Source organism: Tachysurus fulvidraco, chromosome 5, assembly GCF_022655615.1.
Source record: "Tachysurus fulvidraco isolate hzauxx_2018 chromosome 5, HZAU_PFXX_2.0, whole genome shotgun sequence".
Classification (NCBI taxonomy): Eukaryota; Metazoa; Chordata; class Actinopteri; order Siluriformes; family Bagridae; genus Tachysurus; species Tachysurus fulvidraco.
In genome coordinates, this window is record NC_062522.1 from 28,410,097 (window position 1) to 28,430,627 (window position 20,531).

Genomic DNA, 20,531 nt, shown 5'->3' on the forward strand with positions numbered 1-20,531 from the left:
AATAAATAAATTTATTCATTGATTTTATGAAAAAAGAAAAAAATCTACCGAGTTGATCATCGAGTGACTGTCAGTGTACAACCAAAACATGACAATTTATTGAAGTATAGGATGATTTACACTGATGATCTAGATTTACCGAATTCAGTAATGTACAGTAGATAAGTACATATACTATGCGTGTGGATATAAAAAGGACATACTTCTGTGGAGAAGAAAAAGTAGTTGTGAAATAGTTAATGTTAAGTTTAAGGCAAAAGAACAAAAATCCCACAGAGAAAAAGGAATAGAAGAAAGAGGAAGAGGGCAGTCACTGATGTGTGAGTGCTAGCCTTCACTGTTCTCAGAAGCCCACAGCTGTGTTAGTAATGCGTACAGGAGCGTGAGAAGGACACACACGGACATAAAGATCACACCAGTGTGTGGACGTCCATGGCCAGTCATGCTCACCAGAGCCTCTGAACGAGAGGATCCGCCTGCTCGTCTGTGTTCAGCTGCTCAGCTCTTTAATGCTCAATACAGGAGCATGTGCACTGTGGGTGGAAATAATTCTTAGAAAAATTCAACTTGATTTTGGAAGTTTAGCAACATCATGGAGATGGAGCTCATTTTATTCAGGCGGAAAGATCAGAAAAAGAAATTTTTTTGTCAGTTTCACCAACAGCACAGGCGTTTGAAGACAGGACGTAATTATGAATGCAGATAATTAATTCAGCTATGCTACACCAAAATCTCAATCTCAATATGTGTATATAAGAGAATGTTTTGCTGGATTTTTTTAACCGGTGAGGCAACAACTGCTTAGGTTGTTGTTGTCCTTCGACTGCTCCCTGCTCGGGGTTACCGATCAGTATGTTTGATTTTGGCACAGGCTTTACCCCTGATCCTGACACAAGTCTCCCATTTTGTGTGAGATTGGGGCTGGCACTGAGAGATAACCCCTCAGTGGCTGGGTTGGTTCCCAGCCTGGGACTCGAACCTAGGCCACCAGGGATCAAAACAACAACTACTTATAGCTGCTTTAACATAGGCAAAGTCTTCTTACAAAAATAAATATAGTTATAAACAGACAAAAGGTATTGCATGAAGCTTAATGTTTAGATTTCCATGTATTTAATTAAACCTTCCTAACATGACAAACTGCTATAGAATATGATAAATTAATCACGTTGGGGCTTTCTATCTTTGATTATTTTCCTATGAGATCTGTTGGTTTGGCTTCCCTACTACACAGTACATTGCTCCATCAGAATATTAGCATTGACATTTAATTTAGTAAATTTGACATTTCCTTCGTAAGTCTAGTTATTTTATTCTTAAATAAATAAATAGATAAATAGATAAATAGATAGATAGATAAATAAATAAATAAATAAATAAATAAATAAATAAATAAATAAATAAATAAACAAATTTCCACTCTGGACTCCATCCTGGTTGTTTTCGCTTGCTCAAAGAACTAAATTTTGGCCAGGTCTCGTATGGAAAATGAAGGAAAAGGTGTATTTTATATGTATTTTTGACAAAATACATATCAAATATTTTTTTGTCTAATCTAGTTTGTCTCTTTGCTTCTGGAACCAAAGGTTTGATAAAATCAGTAATTTGCTCCTTTTAACAGGGTTGTAGACTCTGTAAATAGTGTGTATTATGTATACTTTATAGTACATGGAAATCCTATCTTCAAAATCAGAAACATAATCAGTAACACCCCAGAATGTCTGTTCTCACAATGTCATTTAGCCCAGTGCTGTGTGAGTAGGATGCAGTCTCAGGAATTCACAAACTACACATTCTCCATATCAAGTGTGAGTAAGACTTTCCAAATTACTCCACATTATGTTCATTTGTCTTTTTTCTAACTGTTTTTCCCCTCACCACCCTCCAACAGCACCACACCTTTATGGTAAGGTTCCATAACCAGCTCTACAGTCCAAACCCCTATCTCAAACCCCTACCCCACCCACCCTGAAAAAACACTCTCACTCTGGCCATGTCAGCACTTCTACAATCTTCAGCACTTGTTCCAAATCCTCCATCAGCCAGAAGGAGAAAATCCACTAAGTCCCTGAAGCCCAGAAGTGTATTTTCATTAAATGAGTTTATTTGAAGGGATTGACAGAGCAACAATGAGATAGAGAGAGAGATATTTTCTCATTTTTTAATTCGAGGAAAGGAAAGAAAACATTCTGCCAAGAAAGCAGAAATAATGCTCTAAAAATCTTGTGTTGCTCTGAGCATCCTAGTAAACATCTCGGGAATTTCCAATGCACCCGTGTTTATATTTAGCCCTCAGCCTACAAATGTCTTCCTCTATATTTAGTTGCATGGATTGAAAAGTGTCATGGTTCTGAATTCATAAGCTCAAGCTATAACCTACAGTACAGAGATATCATACTGCAACAAGCCCGGTACACAAGCGTATAGTAAGAACTGGCCATTTTTAAAAAATATATTTATATACTTATAAATAAAGATGTGGATTTGTCTCAAGCTGCAAGACAAGTAATGAACATTTGAAATGAAATAAAGATCATAAAAACCAGCAATGATTAAATAAGGTGTGTTTCAAAGCCAATAATAATGTAACACGATGTGAGAGGCATGATAAGATAAGACCACACTCTTAGACTGTGAAAGATGGGATCAGACATTACCTCCTATCCTGGAACTGATGGGATAAGACCAAACCTCCTTTACTGGAAGTGACACGTTCATACCACACCTTCTACAATGAAACTGATAAGATCAGACATCACCTCCTATGCTGGAACTGATGGGATAAGACCACACCACGTTTATCGGAAGTGACTGGGTCAGACCACATCTCCTTTACTAAGAGAGACAGGATCAGGCTACATGTCCTATAATAGCAGTGATGGGATCAGATCTGTCCACCTACAATGGAAGTGATGGGATAAGATCAATCCTTCTAAACCGGCAGTGATGGGATAAGACCAGTCTATCTACACTGGAAGTGATGGGATCAGACCACAACTCCTAAACTGGCAATGACCCTGTCTCTTACACTAGAACTGACAGATTCACAAAGGTTTCTAAGTAATATGCTATTAATGAAGATACGTATGTAGTATGCTATACATAAATATATGGCCATAAAGAAACATTTAAAATTCAGCTATACAGCGATGTCATAATCACCTCCTAAATTTAACCCACTGGTTTGAATCATAAATATGGACCTGACTGCATTGATTGAACTCTGCAATTCTTTACAAATACTAATGCACATGCAGGCAGAAAAATGTTTTGTTCATTCAGTTTTATTCACCCCCTCATACCCAAAGACACGCAAGCATGAACTAGCCTCTTCATTTTCCCTGTCTAGACCACACAGTGTCATGATAAACTCGCCAAACCAAAGTTTAACCTTACCTAGCCAACAATATCACCAGATTTGATCTAATCCAAACACCAGAGTACAAATTTACATACATATCTTGGGTAGGAAATACTAGTACCTTTAGATAAACATTTCCTCTGAGTAAAAAGACATTCTGGACAGCCACACCGTCCTTCTTGCTTTACTTTGGCTTTCCGCTCAGACGCTTATTGCTGGGTGAAGAAGAGGGTTTTCGATGATTGGATTTCTGCTCTGGCATTCAGTCTCAAGCTGTTTGAAAGAACAGAAAAACAGAATGGTTTAGTTTTAAAGACCAATGCAAATGACAAGCGATTTATGTAGGGACTATTATTTGATTCAATATAGCCATGTTATCAGAAGATATTTTTACAGACGTTCAGAGGTAGATTTTGTTCTCTAATGAGCAAGCTGGAGAGACCGTGGCAAAGCAAAAGTGGAAGATAAGTTGAGATGAACCTGACTAAAAAGGAAATCTGTCCAAAAGTAATAAATATAAGTGTGCTGTAAGGCTGTTAGTGTCTGAATGATCACAGCAGCAGTTCTTGGGTACAAATCTACAGTCTGCAGGTGACATAACCCATCGATGAAAGAACTCAAGGTTTTTGGAAGGACAAATCTTTAGGGTGTGCATGTTGGACCATCCAAAAACTACGTAAAACCGATGGAAGAATCTCTAGGTGTAAAATTGAAAATGTCCCAGTACCTGTAGAGTGAAAAGGGTTTCAGGAAGGTCACACCATCCTTTGCTCTTTCCCAAGCCTTTTCTTCTCTTCATGGTTTCTTTCTAGATGTTGAAGACCTTATGGAATTCTCCGTAACCTGCTTAAAGTACAAGAAAACAAAAACATTACTTCTAAAGGCCAACACAACCGAACAGCAGTGACCTCTTGAAATTGCACTATTTGAGTGAATCCTTAAGCAATACTTTAGAATTTGCCCCTTACCTATTCACTGTCTAGCATTTTATTGTCTAGCTTGGCTTTCATGTATCTTGTGATTTGTTGGACATGAAATGGATAATGCTGGGTGTTGTAGTCAAAGCAAAAAAGGTCATGGTGTCTGCTGATGCTAGGATCCAGGCAGCTCCAAAAAGGTTCTCTGGGGCTAAAGGTCAGGAGACAGTGGTAGATCTTGGGAGATAATCTGTGCTGCCTGTCTGCAGAAACCCTGTCTGAGGTGTTATTTTACCTTAACCCATACATTCTGGTAATGCATGACTTGACCTGTCCATGTGCTGTATGCCAACAGCTCTTGTCCTAGCTTCTGACAGTCTAGACATCATGGAAGGGAAGACTAATGTGAAAAATTCTAAATGAAGGATGTTTTAATAGCTCCTCTGGTTTTGTTGAATTTCCCCAATCTATCTAAACACACTGCAGAAGAATGAGTATACAAGATTTTAAGGATGCAAACAAATACCAATATATTATTTGGAAGGAACACATGTTCTGAACAGAAACAAATAAAAATATGAATGGAAATTTTTTTTTTTTTTACTATTTTAACAAGGGTTGCCAGAAAGACTCACATCATGTTTTATGACTGAGACTAGAGGTGCACATCAGAACTGGGATTCCACCTGACACACACACACACACAAAAAAAACAGAAGTCACTTGAGGAGAATGTTTTGTATTGGCAAATATCACATTAAGCTTGTAGAATAAAGACAGACCACTTTCACTGACTTGAACGTGATGCATTTACAACAGTATTCATTCATTCATCCTTAGTACCTGCCTGTTTAGGTTCATATTTTGGGAAATAACTTTTGGGAAATAAATGTTGCACACAAGTACAAATGACCCAAAATGCTTTATATTAAGAAATACAGTATGTAGTATAATCATCATCATCATCATCATCATCATCATCATCATCATCAACAACAACAACAACAGCAACAAGAACAATGTAAAATGAATGAACAGCTAAAGAATACAAATGAGTCAGTGTTTTTAAATATAAATACTGTATTTAGGTTAATACAAAATATGGACACCAGATGCAGAAACAACGGGTTGTGTTACACGTGTGCAAATTTTGAACTGTTCTTTTCTTCCAGTGGCCTAAATATATAAAGGCCATTTAAATGTGCCTTGTTTAGTTAATAAGCATCATTAAAATAATATCAGCAATGAGTTGCTAAGTTGAGGACTCATAATACATGCAAATTCTTTACAAGTCACTTATCCAAGCCGACTGTGAAATCCCTCTATTATTTTTATCCCATGTTTCAATCCATCTTCATCTCAGTATATGCCACAAGTTTCCCAATACTGTATTATCATAGACAAGTTATTACACAACAGGCTGTTGAATAGTGAGCGGCAGCCAAAAATGAGGCAGTGAATCAGGCAGTGAATAGTTCCAGAGCTCCTTAACCACTAACACCAGACAAGTATTTGATTTGAGCCCATCAGATGCGTTTGAACTGAAGAAAGGGAATAATTATAATCAGCATTCTTTACTATGGATCTATGGATCGATTCATAGTTAAGACAACAGTCTGTATTAAATAAGGGAAAAAATGGTTAAAGGAAACACAAAGGAGCCTGTGATGGTCTTTAATAAGTGGGATTTTTCATGAGCGACCTCCTCCCCATTAGAAAGTCAATCAGTAGTAGTTAGACATGCAGACGAGCAGCAGGGCCTCGTGCTGTGTGACCCCTGCGCTTGACCCTGCTCCGCTTTGAACATCCCAAAGGCTGCAATGCCGCTCTTTGAAGCTTGTCCAGCCTTCATGACCAAACCCGTGTCGAGTTTTAAGGACGTAAATACAAGAAAGCTCTTTTGGATAAAAACAACAACAACAGAAAAAAAAAACTCATTGGATGTTTCAACATACCACAGAATTATTTAGAGAGTGTATGTAAATACGTCTTACGATCATAGAGGAATGTTGTGATTTCCTCCCGGAGGCCCTAACTGGTCATTTGGTGTGCAGATAGTAGCATACCGCTCTACACAGACAGCTATAACCATGGTCTGGACTTTGCTTGTGAACCTTGAAGAGAGAAAACACCCTTTCAAGGCGCATAGTTGTGGTCAGCCTTGAGCCCAGACAGGACATATAGAGCAGTATCTAATGCTGTTAAGGCAGCGGTTTAAAAACGGCGCCGGAGCCACCGCAGAAACAGCACCGAGTTCACAGAGAACATGGTGCACACATGACACATAGGACTTTTAGTGAGTGCCATGTTGTGTCACAGAATCTTTAGTTAGTCTTATAAACATGGACCAGCTTATAGATTAGTTGTCAGGAGAAATACAGGCTTTACAATGTTTTATGCAGTTTAAGCTGACAGTTTTTCTAAAAATAAAATGTGGTTAGTGTGGTTCTTTTAATGTATGGTTAGTGTGTGGTTCTTAAATCTAGTGTGGTTCTTTAATGTCACAGAAACTAACAGTACATTAGTGAGCGACATTACTCTCCAAAAAATGACATAAGGAAAACAATGCATTATATATATATATATAAAAAAAAAATCTAATATCGCTGTAGCTTGTAAACTGCCAAAAATGTTGGAAAAATTCTTACAGTTTTATTTGTCTTCCAGAAACAATAGAGAAATATTTAACTAAAAGAATTGCAAACTGTTTTTAGGGCAATGTAGCTAATGCAAGCTAAATGATGTTATAAAATTATTTTGTGTATTTATTGAATCATCAGAACAGAACAGACGCTTTTTTCATAGCACCGTAAGCAATTTCCGTATTTAGTAAATACTATCATTTGTATCATACAAAAAAGTAAGCAGCGTTAGTGCGTACTCCGGAAAAGACATAAAGGAAACGGTTACGAATACAAGAAATCAAATTTTTACTTTTTTTTTAATGAAGAACAAAGTGATAGATAAAAGTACCAGTACTTCTAATTATCCATTACACACATACAAAGTCATTTACACTGTAGAAATGGCAGCAGACATAATTGTAAGGTTTGAATACGAAATCCTAATAGCATAGGAATAGCAACAATGGTTTGAAATCTCGTTAATGCTCTCTTTTCATCCCAAATACAGTTTACTACCGGCAAAGCTCACATATGTCACAAGTAAACATGTCAGTATCACAGTCTTATTTATTCAACAGCAGTCAAAGCTGCTAAAATATTATATACTACAACATCATAACACTACAGAAGGCTGAACAGGCAAGATCTGGAGCTAAAACTTATGATCTTTTGCGTAACTCTATAACGAATTTTCATGTCAGATGTGATTGGTTGACTTGTTTGTGCCTGTTTGTGAGGTCACAAACTGAGACGATTTATAACGATAATATAATTCATCGTATTCTTTACTTAGTACTTAGGAATTCTCGGTTGCAAACTTTATTTGGAATCTGCCACCCAACAGATATCATGCTTTTGGGCATTCTAACAGAGACGGCAAATGTGATTATCATGTCACAGTCGCCACAAAATCCATCTCAAATAGCATGACCAGATATATCCAGAAGCAGTGAGATTTTTTGTGGTTCTGTCATGTTGGGCTATTGTTTAAACTGACCACACACCATTGTTACATGATCAACAGACAGATCTCCTTATATAATCTTTTAGTTATTCTAGCGTGACCATCTTATGATATAATATAATGGATATGAGATTGAAGGCCCTTGCCAAAAGGCTATCATACAAAATAATGTAATGTTGTATGGGAATGTGGATTTTTCTCTCCATAAATTGCTTTTCATTTCTGTGATAGATGCATTTTTCTCTTGTCAAGCTTCAGGGACAGTCTGGCTGGAGCCTTACTGTTGCAATCTGAGCTTTTGGGATTTTAGTGTGATTATGCTCATATATGCAGAGATGTTTTTTTGGGGACATGATTGAGACCAACCTGGTACTTGTTCAGGAATTGCAGAAATAGCAACCTGTGTCTGAATGATGTAGGGGTCATCAATAATTTGGGGTCATTTACATAGATTCTGAGCCACAAAGAAGACTTGTGTAACACTAGCACAAGACATCACCACTCCCTACCAGTCCAATTCCAGTTTTCAGTATCTCTTTTCGAAGTCTTGCCAATTCTCTAGTTAAATATGTTCATAGCTTTGTTTATCTTGGATGGCCATTATGGCCTTGTTTTTTTTTTTTTTTTTTTGGATTACTCATTGAATGATCGCCTGGACAATTCTCATATAATCCGCTGCATGACATTTTGACCCTTGCTTGTTGTATTGTGTTGAATTTTGGCACTGTCGGTAAACCCTTTGTGAATCCTAAACCATTTCCAGAGTCCAGTGTATGACTGCTTTCTAGAATAGCTAACAAATAGCAAGCTGGATCATAAAAGAAGCTGTTAAATGTCAAAAACAGTATAAAAAATCACTAGACATTAATCAACACATTGTACTATAGCCTGAAGGAGAGCACAAGCACACACACTGTCACCTCTAGTTATTGTTGCAGAAATAATGGCACTAATGTAACAAAGATTTACCAATAAAAATCACAAATGTTTTATTAACATCATAGTGCTGATAATCTCTCTCTCTCTCTCTCTCTCTCTCTCTCTCTCTCTCTCTCTCTCTCTCTCTCTCTCTCTCTCTCTCTCTCTCTCTCTCTCTCTCTCTCTCTCTCTCTCTGTTATGTATATGGGTAGAGAGAATATGAAAGGATTATAAGGGAGTGATTATTGATAGCTGATACAACAACAGTGATAACAGGAACAACAAGAACAAGAAGTTTTTGTGGATGCCAGTAATTGAATATGTTTTATTAAAAAAAGTTAACTATTGGCAAATTTCGGTGATAGAAATAATACACTTCAGAGTTGCTGTTATAGGAAACAAATCAACTAATACATTCTTATAAAGATTTGGCACAGAATCCAGAAAATGTGTCAACCCCTTGTTCCTAGTTGTTGCTTGTTACCTGCTTTCTTAGACCCTCACACTTACATCACAGGCTTGGCTCTTGTTCTCCGATTGCTTTCCGAGAGCATCTAAATTCATTGTATTTTACCTATAGGAAACACCAAAAAGAACTATGAGATGTGTTTTTATTTCAGTGTTGGAAAGAAAACACTGTGTTCCAGTGTCTCGTGTTAACAGATAGAAGTGATTATGTTGTGTACACACAGTGTTCTGCTTTAGTCTCCAAAAACATCCAAAGCCGAACAACATGTGCCTTCACACAAAGCGCTGGAGAAACGAAAGCACCGGAAACCAGCAAGCGAGATGTGTTTTTCTCGAACACCACTTTAATTTGGTGCTGATTCTAATTAGCAGGCCTTATGAATCATAGGATAAGTATGGAAGCAGAGAGAGAGAGAGAGAGAGAGAGAGAGAGAGAGAGAGAGAGAGAGAGAGAGAGAGAGAGAGAGAGAGAGAGAGAGAGAGAGAAGGTCTGGAGGAGGATGGGAGAACTGGAGAAGAGGAAAATAAAAGCCACTCATATGTCTTACAGTGCCATGTATACTGAATATAAATCAGAAAGGAGGGCCTTTTTTTTTTTTTTTACCAGTCCTAGTGTTCTAAGAACTGTAGAGAAATCAGAAGTCCCAATGGATGAAAGCATGACCGCAATATCTGCTAATGCCATATTTGCAAATCCTCAAGTCCAGATAGAGAGAGAGAATGAGAAGAGAGAGAGAGAAAAACAAAGAAAGAGAGACAGCAAGATCTCTGGAAGCTGGTATATCTGAAATATACAGTGTATATATATATATATATATATATATATATATATATATATATATATATATATATATATATATATATATTAAAAAGAGAGAGAGAGCGAGAGAGAGATATGTACTGTATAGAGTACAATGTTTGCATGTATGGCAGAGAAGAAGGTAAAGAAAAGGAGAGAAAGAAAGAAAGATAGAACGGGAGGGGTAGTGTGATGCTCTGTTTGGCAAGGTATAAAAAAATAAAAAAAAAGAGTATTCGCTTGCAAGAGCTCAGCATGAGCTGCTTTGTAGTGCCTGTGCTGATGGAAGGCGAGCCTGGGCCAGGATTAGGCTCTTTTCATCATCCAGTCCCATCTGGTATCAAGACTCTGTTTGTTAGGGCTTCGGTTTTTTAATGTCTCGGCTTGGATTTCACAACGATTCATTCCTATTACAGCTGTGGGGAAAATGTAGCTGCCCCCCCCCCTTCTTTACCAGTGCACACAGTATGATAAAACCGCAAAAGATCATGACAGAAAGCATAAGGTGAATCAGTTTATTCCAAGGCTTCATTTTAAGCAACAGTAATTAAGAATGATAGGGGATGAGGCATAAAAGATGGATTATCTCCTGCTTGTCTGTATTTTTGGCTCTTTTTTGCCCTTTCTGTTTAATTTCACTCTTAATCTGACAATATGTAACATTTCTTAAACCTTTATATTTAAACACACATCTTCGCATGTCTTGCTTGATTTTATTTATAAAGTACATTTACTTAGCATTTATTTTGATGCCCTTATCCAGAGCGACTTACATTTATCTCATTTATACAGCTGAGCAATTGAGGGTTAAGGGGCTTGCTCAAGGGCCAGCAGCTTGGTGGCCCTGGGATTCGAACTCACAACCTTCCGATCAATGGTCTAACACTTTAACCACTAAGTTACCATAAATTATATAAATAAATAAATAAATAAATAAATAAATTCATCGATTAAGGTGTTGGACCCCATGAACCACCTGAATATTTTTAATTCACCTTGTCACAGTTTTTTCGGTGCTGATGAGCACCATTCCCTTGATTATGGGTGAAGAGCTTTAACTAAAGCATGCGTCTAAAATCTCACTTTAAGTGTTCAGCTGAGAGGAAGAGATGGTGACAGAAGACAACAGCATATGATTTACATTATTTTCATACTCCTTAAACCATTCAGTGTGCCTTTGTGTTAGCTAGGCTATTTGGAGAGAAATGCTTCATCACAGGCTAATCTGTCTGTATTGATTTGCCTTGAAACTTCTCTTTAAGGGGACAAATGGACCCAAAGCATGCCAGTAAAATATCCCCTAAAACACAGAGACAATCTTTTTTCTATTAACTTGTCATAGAAGATAACACAGGAAAGACATTTATTCTTCTTAAATGGATGTTCTGTGAAAATCTTTTTTTTTTAAGAACAATGTAGTGAACAATACTGAAATTTTATGCTTTAAATTACCCAAGTTGTTAGTCTGTGTTTAGAATTTTACATTTAAAAACGCACCTATGTCGTATTATATTGGATTTCTAGCTTCCCATAATATTCTCTCACAGACTTGCATGGAAATTGTGTTAAGCAAAAAAAAATTATACCAGGCTGTCTCCACTTGGCAAGACCGTAAAGCTTTGAACTATCCATCATAGATTACAGTAAGTCACACTGTGTCCTCAACCACATCAGCGAGTCTGCTCAGTATTACTGAGGAACTGGATGCGATTTGAGGCAAATGAGGAAGAGGTTTTTAGGGGCCGTAACAAGTTTCGACAGTGTGCTGTGCGAGCAACACATCAGACCGGTAGTAAGCATGATGATGCTGAGACCCTGTTTCTTGCTATCGAACAAGCTTCTTTCTGTCATCGTTCAGGGTCAGTACAGACTTGGAGCTGCTAAAGTACAGTAAAGTAGTCATTTATTCATTTTCAGGAAATTCTTAATCCAGGTCAGGGTTGCAAATAAGATTCAAGGGAGGCAAATCAGCCCTTATACTATGTATTTTGAGAGAGACATTATGCTTGTTAGATCATAAATTTAGTCCAAATCTTAAGTAGCAAGCTTGTCTTTATTGATTTGGGGAAACTGTGAGATTGTGAGCTGACAGGATAATACTGTATGTGTGTTTATCAAGAGGAAAATGAAATAGAACTAGTTTGTTTGTATAGAGTAATAAGATAAAGCTTTATGTTTGGAGGACAGCGTTTTATAGACCCAGGAAACCGGATAGAAGAATATTGTGGGGCAAATATGGCCATGGTCATAAGGATAAGTCAGAGGTGGTCCATGAATATACATTATGTATATACTCAAAGGTTTTTCATCACCTGAACATTGCTTGTACCTTCTGAACATACCATTGCAGGGTTAATTCCTGTTTTGCTGTTATAACTACCTCCAATCTTCTTGGAAGGCTTTCCACTAGATGTTGAAAGTGCGAAGCAGCTAGCATTATTGAGATCATTAGTAAAGGCTTTGGGGGTGTAATAATTCATCCCAGACATATTTGATGGGGTTGATGTGAGAAGTCTGTGTAGATTATTTGAGTTCTTCTACCTCAACATTGGCAAATCTTGTTTTCATGGACTGTCATTGCTTTGCACACAGGTACGTTATTATTCTGGATCAGGTTTGGACCTCTGAGTTCCTGTGATGGGAAAATGCTACTTTATACAAAGACATACAATGGAAACAGTGTGAAGAAAGCCCTTATGTAGGCTTAACAGTCAGACATTAAGGTTATTTTCACTCACATGCTAGAAGGGGGGGCAGAGAATAGTAAAGAATGATGCTGGACCTTCTGGCTCTTTTAGTACTTAAGGATCTCTTCATTCTCTGAATTGTCACAAATCAACTTTACAGAAACCCAGATCGATCCTTAATTATCAAGCTAGAAATCCATGACATGACACACTGTGAACAGACCTTAAGAGAAACCAGACTCAAGCAGCGATTGTCTTCTGTGTGACAAAAGATAGCGAGGGTATAAATCACTTCGAGTATAGTATACATTTGTAGAAGACTAATAACAAACAGTACTACGTTTGTTGATCTGATCTATGAACCGGATCAGATGAGATCTAGAAAAATACTTCAGTGTTATGACTCCTTTCAATGAAACCGAATATCCTTAAGGTTAAAAACCCAATATAAAACCAGTTGGGATGCATATTAGACTGTTAAATTGTGACTCCGACTCAACATTGCTGATTTGTCTGTGTACACGCTTACAAATCATGTGCCAAAGGATGAGTCCTGATATTTCGACAGAGTTACACGAGCGATTGTAATGTTGCCGAGGTAGTGACAGCTGAGGATGGGTGATTCTGCCTTAAGCATACGTGACAAACAGGCAGTGAATTAACGCTGACAGTAATGTGCAGATAAAAGACAAACAAAATCTTCTGTTATTATCACAAATGACTCATGTCGGTGGTTTTTATGTCAAAACAAGAAGTGTTGGTGCTGTGAGGTCTCTCACAATGCTTTAACACCCAAATATTCTTTCATTACCGTTAATAGGGTGTTCATGATTGAATTAAAGCCTTAATTTTTTCACATATAAAGACAAAATAAATACACATACATATACACATTACAGCAGAGTGAAATTCTTTGTTTGCATATTCCAACTTTTGTCCTGGCGCAATGATTATTAAGGGCCTTGCTCAAGGGCCCAACAGTGGCAGCTTGGCAGTGCTGGGGCTTGAACCCCAATCCACCGATTACCAACCCAATGCCTTAACTGCTTGAGCAACCACTGCCTATATATTGTGAAGTTTTTGCAGAATAAAAATTATATGATGTGTTGGATCAAGTGTTATTTTATATGGCTGTTATATAATCAAACTCAAATCGATATTGTTAAATGAAACGCCATTTGCAGTGATTGATGTGATAATTACATTTACTAGAGGTACTCAGTGCTTACATTTACGGCATTTAGCAGACACCTTTATCTAGAGTGACTTACAACTGAGCAATTGAGGGTTAAGGGCCTTGCTCAGGGGCCCAGCAGTGGCAGCTTGGTCCTGGGGTACGAACCCATGAACTTCCGATCAGTAGTCCAACCTTAACCACTGAGCGACCACATCCCACAAAACCACATCCCACAGCGCTTGGCACATTAATACATACGTACATTACATCGCTTACGTAATTCCAGAAGGTTTTCTGTGTTTAGTTATTACATGAATGGCATTTTTGTAAATGGATTAAAAAAAAAATCACCAGCATATACCTTACTGAATTACCCTCAATATGTTGTTAATAAATGTTTTGCTTGTTTTCTTGTCAAATATGAAAAGCAACATTATGTACATGATAAGAATGGCTTTGCAAAGTGTTTATTAATCTTGTAATACCTCTTCACATCCAAGCTTGAGAATGTAATTCACAGCTCGTGGAGTGTAGATGCTCATCTTAACTGGCCATCATGTGTCTGGAGCATCTATACTGTCACACAAGCAAGGTCAAGGATAAGGCTAAAAAATGGCAGCTAATAAAGTTAGCTTATTGCGATTACAGACACTGATGAGCATACGAATCCCAAGGACAGGGACTCTGCAGTAGTCATTATTAATTTCTAAGACTAGCACATCATGTTTGTGCCCTTGATAGAAAATCTAGCAAGTCACTGGAAAGCATTCGATAATGTCTGATGTTTTCTCTTCACCGCACTCTCAGAAATAATGGTAACTTGGTTTTCCAGGAATGAATGAACACCAATAGCATCCATATTGGCTGAGGTGGGCAGAATGTTACTGTCCATAAATATTTAATCTGATTAATGTCATTTTCATCTTTAATCTGCATATATATTACTTTAGAAAATTCAGTTTTCTATAAAAAAAATCAAGTGGTAGCTCAGTGATCAAGGTGTTGGACTACAGATCAGAAGGTTATGACTTTATGTATGACCCAGGTCCACTAAGCTGCCATAGCTGGGCCTTGAGGCCAGTTATATAAAATGAGATCAAAATAATGTTGCTCTGGAAATGTAACCATAAATGTAAAGTTTGTGTTCCATTCCTGACTTTTCACCATTATAGTTTTTTTTTTTGCACTGAATCGTACATTGGTTTATAATTATAAGGTGGAAGTCGTGGCCTAATGGTTAGAGAGTCTGACTCGTAATCCTAAGGTTGTGGGTTCAAGTCTCGGGCCGGCCACGACTGAGGTGCCCTTGAGAAAGGCACCGAACCCCCCCAACTGCTCCCCGCAGCATAAATGGCTGCCCACTGCTCCGGGTGTGTGTTCACGGTGTGTGTGTGTGTGTGTTCACTGCTGTGTGTGTGTACTTTGGATGGGTTAAATGCAGAGAACGAATTCTGAGTATGGGTCACCGTACTTAGCTGTATGTCACGTCACTTTTCACTTTCAAACTCCTTCCTTGTTTGGGGGGTGTGTGTGTGTGTGTGTGTCATACTATCAAGGTTACATCTTTTTTACTGTTACTATGATTCATGCACCTGGGAAAAGTGGGAATGTGACTATAGATGAATTAAAAATATATAATCTGCATAATGTATTATAAAGCTACCTGTATAGAGGCAGAGGTAAAACATACATACTGCAGGTATAAAGGATATGTACCCTTGTTTGTTACCACCCCAGAAACAAGGAAAAATTTATTCTGTTTTTATTTCAGAGAGTAATCGCTGATCCGATAAAGGAAATCTATCACAAGGAGGATTAATAATTTCAACAATGTCTTACTGGGTAATTAATTTTTTATGATATTATGTCTTATTTATCTCTTCTTTAGAGAATCAGGTGAATGAAGCAAATAAAAGATCTTCCCTGTGTCTTTAGTCAGGCAGATATTCCAATTCTTGACTGGACTCGGTGGAAGACAGGGCGATTAGATGAAGTGCCATGGGGTGGGTGAAGGGATAAATGATGGACAGTGAAACAAAGGGATGAACCTGTCCACCTGTCAGATGCTCATGTTTGGATGCCAGGTTTTGTGGTCTTCGATATGTCCATGCTTTTACCTATCAAACCATGCAGGGTGTAGTGAGCCTACATGCTGTACTGACAGGAACTCCCAGGATGAATGGGTTTATGCAAAATATCAATTATATGAAGACTCTGAACATTCCCAGTGGCAGATGAAGCGCACCTCAATAGCGTTCCTGCATCCAATTTACAGAGGTGAAACACAAAAAAACGCATTGCCTAGAGTAAGAACGCTCTTTCCATGGTTGATGTGAAGGACAACATCTAGCCATGAAAAGCAATGTTGCAGCTTCTTTTTTATTAGGTGAGAAGAGGAGGAAAAGGCACTGGAAGGCATAGAAGCTTTGACACATCGCATGTTCTCCGGGATCAGGAGCAGGGTCGACTGTCACAAACAAGTTGTCTCAAGGGAATAAAAATTATCCCTTAAAAATGTAGTGCAGTTTTTGGGATAATAAAAGCATAACAAGGTCCCCATGTGATTGTTAACCCTAATTATTTAGAACATTTCATATGACTTGAGACCATTTTGATGACTATGAGGTTGTCCTACTTTAAGTAACTTATTTGCTTTATATCTGAAGCTGTGGACGGGGAATCCCAGACATGGTGAGAGGTTTAAAAAGATCACTGAGCGTCTCCGGAGTTGTGCGTGTGTGTGGTCAAGAGAAGACTGTAAATAACTAAAGAAAGTCCCACTGGGGAGTGGCAGAGGTCACATTTGTCATGGTGGTCATCTTTTACCGTTGGCATCACTCAGCGAATATGCCAAAAAGATGGAGAAATGTGCTGTAATCACGTCTTTAACTTGGAGGAAAAAAACAATAATTGATTTTTAACAAGAAAAAAAATGTCCATTTACTGCAATATGATCGATTTGCTCTTCATGGTTCTTTTCAAATTGCACTGTGCCCAAGATACTAATTTATGTAAACTATATTTGTAAACTAATATTATACACACAGACACACACACTCTATTTTCACATATCTGCACATGCCGAGCTGACATTCTTTACTTGCTCCAGGACAGCCCCGTCTGCAAGTCAATAGTCTAGCAATCACAGTCCTATAATAGCAATAGCCCTGGGGTGATTGTCTAATTCAGTTTCAGTCACACTGTCTGAATGGTCACACCATCTCAATCTGCACTGGCTGATGTGATAACATGACCAGACAAGAGATAATACTGGGAAATTGGATCATCAGACTTGTGATATAGCCAACACAGTGTTTCACGCCAAGGCATGCAATTCCATTGTTGAGATTCCCAGACTTAAATCTGAAATGCTTGGAAATTGCTTGTTCTATGACTTTTCTGATAGGTTTGACCTTCAAACATAGATATAGTTTCTAGTTTCAGGAGTGAAAGGCCTCTATACAATGAAAAAGCCAAGAATCCTGTCATAATCAGTCACAAAAGTATGTACTGTGATGCATTTGGACAAACATTAGGCCGGTCTCAGTAGCTGTTTTAGTATCAATACAAAGAAAGAAAGAAAAAAAAAACATATACCAATATTCAATGCCACTTGACAGGTCTAGTGTCCTTTGGCCTCAGTGGAATTTAAACACAATGTTTAATAGTGCATCCACAGTGCACCCATAGCTGTATCAACAAGTGTCATTAACCCTTTTTACCAGTACACCAATGTTTTATTCAAGCAGCAGAATGGAAATTGACTCATGGGACATCTTCAACCATTATATAGGGATGTGGTAGCTCAGTGGTTATGGTGTTATGCTACTGATTGGAAGGTCATGGGTTCGAACATACCAAGTTGCCACTGCTGGGCCCCTGAGCAAGGCCCTTAACCCTCAGTTGCTCAGTTGTAAGTCACTCTGGATAAGGGTGTCTGCTAAATGCCGTAAATGTAAACAAATCAAATATTTTATTGCCACAAGTCTGAAATAAAACGAGTCAGGACTCTATGTATGAGACGTGTGTTTTTCCTCTGTTGGATAACCTTACACAGAATTTTAGATTTAGAAATTTTAGAAGCTTATGAAGAAGCACGTGCAGCATCTCAGAGAGCAGAAATGGGTTTGATACTTTGGGTTTCTTTAAAGATAGAAACATTCATTTGGGTTAAAACAAACAATGGTTTTGAAACTTTTCTATAAAATTGTTGCCCCTAGCAGGCTAGGTAAAGACAGAAATACTAATATAAAAAAACCTAAAATTTGTTAAAGCTCAGAGTGTCTACTTTGATATGATCCTTATATTAACCACTAGTATAGAGTGGGACATGACAAAGGCATTTAATGCTGCACATGGACACAACAAAACAGACTCAAGCTAAACATAAATATAAAACCAGCATATATTGCTAACAACACACTCGAACAACACATGCTGCAGCAAACACGAGGCTAGAAAAAGGTCTAATATCTTATTCTTGAAAATACTAACAGGTCTACAGAAAAATCTTTCCAACCCTGTTGATCCAAGCTAACTTATGGCTAGCTAATGTACTTTGTTTAAAATCTACTAGTGACATTTACCGTATAAACAACATGTAAATAAAGCACATGAATAAAATATTCCTTGATGTGCAGGACTGCTTAATATTATGTATGTTGTTGATTACCTTATTGGTATTAAAACCAAAAAAATATACTTACATTATTTTATTTTTTTCATTACAGTACACAGGACAGTATTCATTCAGTACTAATTTACGTACTCAACACTTTTTATATCTCTAAAGCGAATCTAATGATACGATTATGGCTTCGACCTGACCATCAATCATGTTAAAACTAACAAAAAGGTTTTCAAAACAAGGACAGTATCCAATATCTAATCTGTGTGATATCCAACCAAGAGTCAATAAAAGTGGATTTTGCATGCTGACAATATGCATTTTAGCCAAATGTTTGAAGAGTTCACCACTGGGGGTCAGTTTTCTCACTGGCTTCACATCAAGACCCCATGATGGTGAGGTTTGAGGAACAGAGGGGAAGAAGGAGGGGATGTAAAAGGGTTTCACTGTGAATGAATGAATGAAGATTTTAATCGTCTTATGAGAAGAGGCCGTGTGCGGATTTTTATAAAATGTTTTCTGTGATTCAGGCCGAAAGGATCTCTGTTGGAGAGGGTAAGAGTATATGACTACCTGTGGTGATAGATGGAAAAAAGTGGGGTTTCCTTTCCAGTGAATCCATTGCTAAACGGTGGTTACAGTAGTCCAAAGGCATTTTACCGCTCCTTATTGTAATCCAATTTAACAGGGAAGGAAATGCAGAAAATGGCACAGAAATGAAAGGCCCTTTGTTTTTTGTTTTTTTTCTGTTAGCTTTTTTGTATTAGCTTGTTTAGTGCCAGTATTAGCTTGTTGTTAGCAGGTTTGTTATTTTGTCCATTATATACCATTATTTTTGATATTCTTTAAACATTTTTTTCTCCTTATAACCACCTGCTAGAGCTTCATGATTTCTAATCTTGTTAACAGTAATCTTGTTACCAAATTTCCACATTTTCATGTCATGTTTCTCATCGATAACCAACAATGGCGGGATGCAAAGATGGCAAAGATAATCAATAACATTCAGACCAGTCAACGTTACGGCGACCACCTACCTGTCCCCATCTTGTCTCTTCTTCAGCTTTGTTTCCATTCCGAAACGGATCGTGTCAGTCGGTTAGCCGTCCCTCTCCTGCAGTCGATGATGATCCGTAGGTGGTCTTGGACCAGGGCGTCGTCCTTGGCATTGTGTGTATGTGGAAAACGCATGTCCCCCCCAATACTTGCGCTCACGCTGCAGTTTAAGCTGCCGTCATCCGATTGGACAGTCGACAGCAAGTCTTCATCAGCAGAACATCCCTGTTGTCATGACAACTTGCGAATATGCTCGCCATCCAAACACAGAGGACTAAAGAATGTTTGACTTTTTTAAGAAGAAGAATTACACGTTTTTTCCTGGATTGATAGCTATTCTGTGTGTAGACCTCTTGTCTTGGTCTATGCTAACCTGAACACTTTGCGAGCAGAATTGAGGCAACCTTAGCAACCGTACTGGGCTGTAGCCATCTGCTGTTTCGCTCCAGTTCACAGGATAGAAAATCGGCTTAAAATGACACATATCATGACAGTTATGCTTTATACTCATGTGGAGAAAAACAGAAGCATTTTTTTTAACAGTAATCCTATTCCTTCTGAAAGACTGCATGCATAATCATGATTGCGAGTGGCTAGCAGTTTTAGCTAAGTTTGCTCTGGTCTGATGTCAGTTCATCTGGACATGATTGAAACTTTGATCAAGAAGCTAATGAAAATGACTGTGTACTCACTGACTTAGTTATAGGACAAAACAATAACTGAGACGTGAAAAAAAAACATTTGAAGTGAAGTGAGGGGGGGGGGGGGCGAAAAGCAGGACCAAGAAGAAGAAAGGGAAAGAATTATCTCTGTGTCAGGCGTGTTCTCCTGTTGTGAACAGATGTACGCTTCCACACAGAGACACCCGCTGTGTACCGAGCTGGCCCCATGGTGGGTGTTAGTGGCAGCCGTTTCCACACTCTATTTCCCCA

The 20,531-nt window shown here is 38.0% G+C and overlaps 1 protein-coding gene across 3 annotated transcripts in view; it reads right to left on the reverse strand.

Annotated features, from left to right (window-relative positions):
- Positions 1-19,757, reverse strand: part of LOC113634575 (axin-2) — a 78,955-nt gene extending 59,198 nt beyond the window's left edge. Inside the window, exons 1-4 of one of the 3 annotated variants that reach the window (XM_047814194.1) lie at positions 19,581-19,757; positions 4,914-4,964; positions 4,089-4,204; positions 3,483-3,634 (exon numbers count right to left, since the gene is read on the reverse strand). The gene's annotated coding sequence lies outside the window, so the exon portion shown is untranslated. Of the gene's footprint in view, positions 1-3,482; positions 3,635-4,088; positions 4,208-4,913; positions 4,965-19,580 lie in introns of all 3 variants that reach the window. The other 2 variants (XM_027133620.2, XM_027133619.2) reach the window with 2 other exon arrangements.
- Between the last annotated feature and the right edge of the window lie 774 nt (positions 19,758-20,531).